The sequence below is a fragment of the Natator depressus genome, chromosome 25 (assembly GCF_965152275.1).
Source record: "Natator depressus isolate rNatDep1 chromosome 25, rNatDep2.hap1, whole genome shotgun sequence".
Taxonomy (NCBI): domain Eukaryota; kingdom Metazoa; phylum Chordata; order Testudines; family Cheloniidae; genus Natator; species Natator depressus.
In genome coordinates this window covers 16,716,889-16,725,724 of record NC_134258.1, presented here as the reverse complement: position 1 = coordinate 16,725,724, position 8,836 = coordinate 16,716,889, and the positions used below count along the sequence as shown (strand labels likewise).

The 8,836-nt window shown below is 46.0% G+C and overlaps 1 pseudogene; it reads right to left on the bottom strand.

Moving 5' to 3' along the window:
- Positions 1 to 654: 654 nt before the first annotated feature.
- Positions 655 to 1,659, bottom strand: LOC141977987 (uncharacterized; annotated as a pseudogene).
- Between the last annotated feature and the right edge of the window lie 7,177 nt (positions 1,660 to 8,836).

The window sequence follows — 8,836 nt, the reverse complement described above, 5'->3', positions numbered from 1 at the left end:
AGGACTTTTCAGCTTGGAAAAGAGGAGACTAAGGGGGATATGATAGAGGTATTTAAAATCATGAGTGGTGTGGAGAAAGTGAATAAGGAAAAATTATTTACCTGTTCCCATAATACAAGAACTCGGGACCACCAAATGAAATTAATGGGCAGCAGGTTTAAAACAAAAATAAAAGGTAGTTCTTCACACAGCGCACAGTCAACTTGTGGAACTCCTTGCCTGAGGAGGTTGTGCAGGCTAGGACTATAACAGGGTTTAAAAGAGAACTAGATAAATTCATGGAGGTTAAGTCCATTAATGGCTATTAGGTAAGGAATGGTGTCCCTGGCCTCTGTTTGTCAGAGGGTGGAGATGGATGACAGGCAAGAAATCACTTGATCCTTACATGTTAGGATCACTCCCTTTGGGGCACCTGGCATTGGCCACTGTCGGCAGACAGGATACTGGGCTGGATGGACCTTTGGTCTGACCCAGTTTGGCCATTCTTATGTTCTTATGAGAAAAATGGTACAAAATCCAACTGCTATTCAGCAGAACCCAGTGCAACATAGGAACAACTGGGAACGAGGCAATCGGTCCCTAATGGGGGAACCTGGTGATTAACAATCATAGAATATCAGGGTTGGAAGGGACCTCAGGAGGTCATCTAGGAGGTCACCAACTTCTCTGGTGATAAATAAGAGAAGAGCTGTGATGGAAGAATTTCCCACGCTCACAGCATTCATTGGGTTTCTCTCCCGTGTGGATCCTCTGATGTACGATAAGGCCTGAGCTCTGAGAGAAGGTTTTCCCGCACTCACAGCATTCATAAGGTTTCTCCCCTGTATGGATTCTCTGATGGCGAATAAGCTGTGAGCTCCAAGTGAAGGTTTTCCCGCACTCACAGCAGTCATAGGGTTTCTCTCCTGTGTGGATCCTCTAATGTACAATAAGGCCTGAGCTCTGAGAGGAGGTTTTCCTGCACTCACAGCATTCATAAGGACAGGTTTCAGAGTAACAGCCGTGTTAGTCTGTATGCGCAAAAAGAAAAGGAGTACAACCGATGCATCCGATGAAGTGAGCTGTAGCTCACGAAAGCTCATGCTCAAATAAATTGGTTAGTCTCTAAGGTGCCACAAGTACTCCTTTTCTTTTTGAGCATTCATAAGGTCTCTCTCTTGTGTGGATTCTCTGATGGCGAATAAGGTGTGAGCTCCAAGTGAAGGTTTTCCCGCACTCACAGCATTCATAGGGTTTCTCCCCTGTGTGGATCCTCTGATGGCGAATAAGGTGTGAGTGCTGAGTGAAGGTTTTCCCACACTCGCAGCATCCATAGGGTCTCACTCTGGTGTGGATTCTCTGATGGGTAATAAGGTGTGAGCGCCTCCTGAACTTTTTCCCACACACAAAGCCCATATTATTTCTCTCTCCCATCAGGATTCTCTTCTGGGACATGGTTTCCTTGAGGCCTTTGTGAGTTCCCCGATAATTAACAGGTATTCCAACTTTCTGCACTGGCTGGTTTCCCTGCCACTTCTCTGGACTGTGCTGCCCCTGAGAGCCTTTTCCCTGCTCACAACTCCTGGACACACTCCCTTTGCATCTTTGCAATAACATCCCCTGCGGTTCCACTTGCTCATCTTCCTGCTGAGGATTCTGCTCCACGGTCTCTCTCACCATCCCATCACCTGCTGGGACAGAGAAAGAAAAACTTCAGAAACCAGAAGTGAAAAGGGGAGAACAAACCAAGAGAATAGTTGAAGATGGAAAAAAACCAGGGACTGAATTTCCCCCAACTCTTCCCCAAAGGGGCGAGAGGAGGGGATCAATTCTGAATCCAGTTCCCATCCAAACACTCCCCAGGGAGAAGGGAGTTTCAGGAGGGAACTACTGCCAGGAGTTAGGATGGGTAGGGAGCCATGAACAGTATCTGCCCTGAGGATATGACACCTGCTGGGGACCATCCTGAACCCAGAAACCTCACAAGATCTTTGTTGGGAATCCCAGCTGGTTCCTTCAAGCACTGAGTAGGTTTAATCATCCCTCACCCATGCGGCTGCCTCTCAGGATCTCTCTTTCCTCTAAGCCCCAGAGATCTGGGGCCCATGGCTCTTCCCCTCATTTCAGCTGGGAGATGATATCGGGTTTGGAAACTGGGAACCATGCTCAGGGGAAAGATGACCAGTGAGATCAGGTAACAGCAAAAGAAGAAATTACTCAACTTGTGCATCAATGATGGTTCTTTGAGATGTGTCTCCCTGTGGGTGCTCCACTGTAGGTGCTAGCCCATTAAAAACAGCTGTGTAGACCGGTGGCTTTCCACACTACTGTGCCCCTTCCAGGAGTCCGATTTGTCTTGCGTACCTCCGAGTTACACCTCATTTAAAAATTACTTGCTTATAAAATCAGACATAAAAATACAAAAGTGTCACCGCACACCGTGAATTGCTGACTTGCTCATTTTTACCATATAATTGTAAAATAAATAATTGGAATATAAATATTGTACTTACGTTTCAGTGCATATGTCAAGGTTCCTTCCCCACTCTGAACTCTAGGGTACAGATGTGGGGACCTGCATAAAAGACCCCCTAAGCTTATTCTTACCATCTTAGGTAAAAAACTTCCCCAAGGCACAAACTTTGCCTTGTCCTTGAACCCTATGCTGCCCCACCAAGCATGTTAAACAAAGAACAGGGAAAGAGTCCACTTGGAGACATCTTCCCCCAAAATATCCCCCCAAGCCCTACACCCCCTTTCCTGGGGAAGGCTTGATAAAAATCCTCACCAATTTGTATAGGGGAACACAGACCCAAACCCTTTGATCTTAAGAACAATGAAAAAGCAATCAGGTTCTTAAAAGAAGAATTTTTATTAAAGAAAAGGTGAAAGAATCACCTCTGTAAAATCAGGATGGTAAATACCTTACAGGGTAATCATATTCAAAACATAGATAATCCCTCTAGGCAAAACCTTAAGTTACAAAAAGACACAAAAATAGGAATATACATTCCATTCAGCACAGTTTATTTTACCAGCCATTAAACAAAAGGAAATCTAAAGCATTTCTAGCTAGATTACTTACTAACTAACAGAAGTTCTGAGACTGCATTCCTAATCTGTTCCCGGCAAAAGCATCAGACAGACTGAGAGACCCTTTGTTTCCCCCCTTCAGCTTTGAAAGTATCTGGTCTCCTCATTGGTCATTTTGGTCAGGTGCCAACGAGGTTATTTTAGCTTCTTAACCCCTTACAGGTGAAAGGGTTTTGCCTCTGATCAGGAGGGATTTTATAGCACTGTATACAGAAAGGTGATTACCCTTCCCTTTATCCTTATGACAGCATAGTATATAGATCAGCATAAGCAAGTCATTATATGAAATTTTACTTTGTACTGACTTAGCTAGTGATTTTTCCATAGCAACTCTGCAAGACCTCTGCGTACCCCAGGGGTACACATACCACTGGTGTAGACACTGCAGCTCAGGCTTAAGAGACTGAGCTCCAGACCAATCTGCAACCTCTCTCTCTGTCTCTTCCTCTCTCTCTCTCTGTGTTGCCTTGTTTTTTTGCACTGGATAGCAGCAAACTTAAGCCTAGTCTGTTTGTACCATAGTTCCTGCGTCCCAAAGTGCAGAGCAGTGCAGTTGTGTTCGGCTTCCTTTGGACCCAGTCATTACACATTAACCTTCAGGAGACTTCCATTGTCCAGTGTGCTTCATACTTATCTGGATAGTCCTTGATAGTGTTTCCATGTAAATGGAGACAGGCCTATGCTACTTCAGCAGGAATTACATCCCCATCCCAGAAGAGGAATTCATTCCTTCACACCCAGTGGGTAACAAAGCAGATTGAGAGGGAAGCTGACCCATGCATATTTTTCATTAAAAAAAGAACTACTAAATAAAGCCCCCATTCTCCAGAGGGAGACAAGGTCAAAGTGAAGGGCTAGGATAATGAACCATAAAATCACAGAAACACACGGGGTAAAAGGACCTCAAGATGTCAGCTAGTCCATCCTCCAGCCCTGAGACAGGACCAAGTATACATAGACCATCGGTCTAACCTCTTCTTAAAAACCTCCAGTGACCAAGATTCCACAACCTCTCTTGGTAATGTATTCCTGTACTTATCTATATGCACAGTTGGAAAGTTTTTCTTAATATCCAACCTAAACATCCCATGATGCAGAACAAGCCAGTTACTACTTCTCCCTACCCTAACCCTAAGCAGGAGAGGATAAGGGAAGATCAGATTTCAAGACGATGACCATGGTCAGTGGTGTCAGACAGCTGACAGGTCAAGGAGGAGGAGGAGGAGGGGGATGGAGTGCTGGTTCTGAGCTTTGCCTAGGGACCGGTCATTAGAGACTTCAGCAAAAGCAGCCTCCGTGAAGTGCTACAATATCTGACTCCCTGAATCCTTCCCTTCCTACCCCTCACCAGACTCCCCTGTGATGAGTTGGGTCACAGAGACCCTCTTATCATCAGAGGTGCTGGAACTACCTCTGAGCCCATTGCTCTGTCAGTTAGCGATGTCAAAAATTGTATCCCCACCTGACATAAATTGCAGCAAAAACTGTAGTGTCAACATAGTTACAGTGGCAAAAACATCCATGAAACAGAAAACCAAGGAAATTAAAGGCCCACAAAGTATATTAAGCAGAGTTAAGGATGCCTAGTGCTGCCTCGTGCCCTTCCAGCATGTGGATGGTGGTGAAAAATAAAACCTCTGAAAACCAGGAAATGAAGAATTAAACTACACACCACCCCTGCAATGTAACCTTAACTCCGCCCCTACCCCCTAGCCCTGGAGCTGGCAAATATCACTGGGAATAGGTCAGGAAGGGTGGTGCCAAGGTTACCAAACTACCCAAGGAAGGGGCAAATTTTCCATCTCTTGAAGTCTTCAAGTTAGGACAGGATGCCTTTCTGGAAGATGTTTTCATCAAACACAAGGAATTCAGTGCTCTACAATGGTAACTGGATGAAACTCCATGGCCTATATTACACAGGAGGTCAGACTAGATGACCTAATAGTCTCCCCCAACCTAAAAATTTATTGATCAACAGAAGGAAGGACTAAGAACATACCATTGTGTGTTTTACATTCCTCAGATTTTAATACCAGCATTTCTCCACATTCACTCCAGCAGTGTGCACTGTGCCAGCTGCAGCTTTAAATGAACGGTGGAGAGATTAGTTGGAGCAGCTGGGCAGAGCTGTGCCACGAAGAGAGGTGCACGTGAAACTGTAAGGAACAGGTATTCCTCATTTCAGTGCTGAGTGGTGTAGGCAGCGTCAATAAAGGCGCACAAGGGCGTGTTCTTGCCACAAGGATTGTCAGCAGGCTGGTGCCGTACATGCTAGGGGTCTCCGGGGCTCAGTAAGGGGTAAGTGAAGGCACTGACTCAGAAGGAATCTTCATTGGAAGGGTAAAGGGTTGGTGACAGTATGAAAGTCTGAGATGGACTGTGCGCAGTAGGCTCAGTGTCTGAGTGCAGGCCAGGGGTAGGCAGCTTCCGTTCCCTACATCGGACCTAACTCCAAGTTTTGCCTTATCAAAGAGATGGTGTTAGCGTTTGTGCTGTCCTGCACCTGTGCTCTGCTCCCAAAGTGTTCTGAAGCGGGGAGGGTCGAGTGCTAGTCTGTGTGTCATTGGCCTGTCAGTGGGTTGCTGAAACAGGGGAAAACTGAGGGTGCAATGTGAACCTTAACTCTTCATTTCTCCTTCTAAGAACCGAGGGGACAGGAATCCTTACCCAGCGAGGTCACATTCTCATAGTTCTCCTGCATGATGTCTCCGTAGAGGGCTCTCTGAGCGGGGTCCAGCAGAGCCCACTCTTCCTCAGTGAAATACACAGCCACCTCCTCGAAAGTCACCAGCCCCTGAAAGAGCAAGAGCTCCCCACTCTGCACCTGCTGCCCAGTGACAACCCCACCATTCACAGGGGAGGAGGGCCAATCACATGGAAGCTCTGGGAGGCAGGCAGGCAGGATCCAACCCCCTCCCCATCAGAGCAGCCAGGAGGCATCAGGGTGAGGGGAGAAAGAGAGAGAGCCCCAACCCCTTCTAGCAGACAGAGATGGCCGGGGTCTTCACAGTCAACACTCACCTATCAGCCAGAAGTGGATACAAGAGACAGAGTCCCCACGAGGGTCCAGGGACAGCCAAACCCCTGGTAGGAATCCCAACCCCCCCGCCATGCCAGCAGTTGGATGGGAAGGGGAGGGGTGTCTTTCCTGGACCTCACTGAGGGTTGCCCTCTGGCTATTAAGTTCAGACTCCAGTATTGGAGTCTGGTACATTTCCCCAGCCCAGTCAAGGGGGGCATGTTTCCTGCTTGACAAATCAGGGAATTTCCACCCACAAACCCCATGGGTCTATTGCTAGAATCTAGGCCCCACCGTAAACAAATCCAAGCAGGTTTGTCACACCCTGTCCCCTTCCCTTTCTCCAGCCTGTGTATTTCCTGCCCCCGACCACCTGCCGACCACCCACAGAAGCACCCACCTCCTATGTCTTTACTGCCCTTCTCCCACCAACAGGAGCCCACCAGCAACTCCCTGATAATCCCTACCTGAACTGGCCCCATGGCAGCCATTTCCCTTCCCTGGTCCGTGGAAGGATGGGACGTAACGTTGCAGCCTGTCAGGGCAAGAAGGGGACATGTCAGAACAGGACAGTAACGTCACATCACAATTCCCCCCGGCTCTTTCCCTGCAGACTGATGTTCTTGACTCTGTCATGCAAATAAGAGAAATATTCAAAACACAATTAGTAATGGGGGGGAACGGGGGGACATGGGACTTTAACTACAGAGACACCTGTTAGAAAAGGAATTCAAACAAACAGAAAGTGTCCAATAAGTTCTCGGAATGTGTTGGGGACATCTGTTTGCTTCAGAAGATGGACGCAGTAACCAGGGGGATGGGCATTTTAGGGTTGATTCTGACTAACAGGCGGGAGTTAGGAAATGGAAGGTATCTGGCTGGTGAATCTTGCCCACATGCTCAACGTTCAGCTGATCGCCATATTTGGGTTCGGGAAGGAATTTTCCTCCAGGGCAGATTGGAAGAGACCCTGGGGGTTTTTCACCTTCCTCTGTAACATGGGGCACAGGTCACTTGCTGGAGGATTCTCTGCACTTTTAAGTCTTTAAACCATGATTTGAGGACTTCAATAGCTCAGACATAGGTGAGAGGTTTATTGAAGGAGTGGGAGGGTGAGATTCAGTGGCCTGCATTGTGCAGGAGGTCAGACTAGATGATCATAATGGTCCCTTCTGACCTTAATATCTATGAATCTATATGGGCGAAAGTGTTCATGAAATGATGATTTCGTGATTCGAAGAAAAGGAAGGCGTTAGAGCAGGAAAATAAGGACAACGGACTTCAAAAAAAGCAGACTTCAACAAAGTGTGAAAACTGGTATGTGAGTGTGACATTTCCCTCCATATTCTTTATGAAAATATGCTTACGAAATGAATAGGAGATAACGGAGATATACTCTGTGCAAGATGGGTCTTGTAAGATATCATTGGAAAGGTTATAATTTACTGACTACAATTATCCAATTTGTATGCACGTATCATTTCTGTATCTGAAGTTGGGAACATAGACTATGTGTCTGTATTTCAACTATGCTACTTTGTGTGATGCCCACTGCTAACACTTCAGGTACAACAATGGAAAAGCCAGACAGGGCAGATGGGCCATCAGCAAGAACAATGGACTGTGAAAAGGCTCCATACTGCCACTGACTCCTGGACGCTGTGATACTACAGAGTCAGGTGGTCTTGTCACCGGATACTCAACGTTACCTGGGACTTCTCGTAACTTTCCACTGGAAGGGAAGGGGGATCAAGTTTGGGAATCAAAGGATTCCCACCTTATGTAAATCCTATTTAAGGGTGGGGAGGTAGGCAAATAAAACAACTCCTCTCCAAAGCCTGTCTACCCAAGAAGAAAGACTGCTAAAGCCACCTGAAGAGAAGGCCGGGGGGTGGGGGGGAGAAGGGAAGAAGGGGGGAGTCCAGACTGAGACGGGTCCAGTCTGAAAAGAAATATAACTGGAACTCTGAAACACAGAAACATTGCAACCTGCCTAAAATAACATTTAGGGTAAGAAATTACATTGTGTAACCTGTTTTTTTAAGTATATTGAGCTTAGCTTGCGTATTTTGCTTTATTCAATCAGTAATCTGATTTGTTCTGTCTGTTATCTCTTATATTCACCTTTTGTAGTTGTCATAAATATAAAGGGAAGGGTAAACCCCTTTAAAATCCCTCCTGGCCAGAGGAAATCTCCTCTCACCTGTAAAGGGTTAAGAAGCTAAAGGTAACCTCGCTGGCACCTGACCAAAATGACCAATGAGGAGACAAGATACTTTCAAAAGCTGGGAGGAGGGAGAGAAACAAAGGGTATGTGTGTCTGTCTATATTCTGTCTTTGCCGGGGATAGACCAGGAATGAAGCCTTAGAACTTTTAGTAAGTAATCTAGCTAGGTACGTGTTAGATTATGATTTCTTTAAATGGCTGAGAAAAGAATTGTGCTGAATAGAATAACTATTTCTGTCTGTGTATCTTTTTTGTAACTTAAGGTTTTTGCCTAGAGGGGTTCTCTATGTTTTGAATCTAATTACCCTGTAAGGTATCTACCATCCTGACTTTACAGGGGGGATTTTTTTTTATTTCTATTTACTTCTATTTCTATTAAAAGTCTTTTTGTAAGAAAACTGAATGCTTTTTCATTGTTCTCAGATCCAAGGGTTTGGGTCTGTGGTCACCTATGCAAATTGGTGAGGCTTTTTATCCAACATTTCCCTGGAAAGGGGGGGTGCAAGTGTTGGGAGGAT